Source organism: Vicia villosa, unplaced genomic scaffold (genome assembly GCF_029867415.1).
Source record: "Vicia villosa cultivar HV-30 ecotype Madison, WI unplaced genomic scaffold, Vvil1.0 ctg.001657F_1_1, whole genome shotgun sequence".
Classification (NCBI taxonomy): Eukaryota; Viridiplantae; Streptophyta; class Magnoliopsida; order Fabales; family Fabaceae; genus Vicia; species Vicia villosa.
The window spans coordinates 100,853-102,082 of record NW_026705689.1 but is presented as its reverse complement, the minus strand read 5'-3'; the positions used below and the strand labels follow the sequence as shown (position 1 = coordinate 102,082).

Sequence of the window (1,230 nt, the reverse complement as noted above, 5' to 3'; positions counted from 1 at the left end):
TACCACTTGTTGAAGAGGATATCCTAGAAGAGTGTGAATTGTATGTTGATGGAAACATTAAAGTAGTGGCATATGCTAATGTGTACAACTTAGGGTATACTATACATAATCAGGTGCTAAATAAAGATATGGTGAGAGTGGCAGTTACCAAGGTGTTAGATAAAAATGCTCGCATACCTGTGTCCACTCATGAGGTGACAACGATTGGTGAGGCCCTAAACACTTCTATTCATGGCCGAAAAGACTTTTGCAACTTATTTCTAATAAGGTATTCATTTCATTTATGTCTTTCTCTATTTTCACTTGAGACCTTTTATGTATGTTGTCTAATATTACTATTTTTGTTTTAATGGTTTAGGATGTTGTTAACTCTAAGAAAGATGGTGTTCCATCCAAAAGTTCGGAACCTATCTGTCGAAAATTGTGTGGTAAAACAATGGAAATGAAAGAAACTTTGAAGTTAAAAGCCGAATATGGTGGGATTGATTATATCATGATTTCAAGAGAAGATATTGTGGACTTGTGTTTGGGTACAAAAGAGTTATGCTTCACTATTTTACAAGCATGGCTTACGTAAGTATATTTTATTTTTCAATTTAATTATTAACCAATGTTTTATTTTATTTGTAAGTTTAATAATCAACCAAAGTTACTTAATTTCATTTTTAATGTAAATATTTTTGAATATATTAGATATCTGCACCGCCTCTGTATTGAATTGGGCAAAGGTGATGTACGGTATTGAATTGGGCAAAGGTGATGTGTATGGATTTATTGATCCATATCTCATTCAGGGTGAAAATGATCATGCTAGTGTTCACACCTTCATATAAAACAAGATGCATGGCGATCAAAAAGATTTTTACCTAGCTCCTTATTTTAGCGAGTAAGTATTTTTATTTTGTTATATTCAATTAATAATGAATAGAACTGAATTTTACATGTATTTATTTGTGTCTTGTCCTTGAAGTCATCATTGGAAATTGCTCATCATCAATCCCAAAAAGCATGAAGTTGTCTTTTTTATGTTCGCTGGGAAGGAGAAAGCCGGATAAAACAATCTCTTGCATTATTGAATTGTAAGAATTCAATTTACATACCATTTATGAATTTTTTGTCATGTTTTATGTCACCAACTTAATGATAATTCTTTACTGTAGAGCTTTGGATGGTTATAATAAGTTGCAAGGTGTGAAAAAGAAAACTAAAGCAAAATGGATTCATCCAATT

At 31.6% G+C, this 1,230-nt stretch overlaps 1 long non-coding RNA gene across 1 annotated transcript; it reads left to right on the top strand.

Moving 5' to 3' along the window:
• Window positions 1-744: 744 nt before the first annotated feature.
• On the top strand, window positions 745-1,230 carry LOC131636182 (uncharacterized). The gene is made up of 3 exons (XR_009293971.1): window positions 745-886; window positions 971-1,079; window positions 1,161-1,230. It is a non-coding gene; the product is annotated as an uncharacterized LOC131636182 (long non-coding RNA).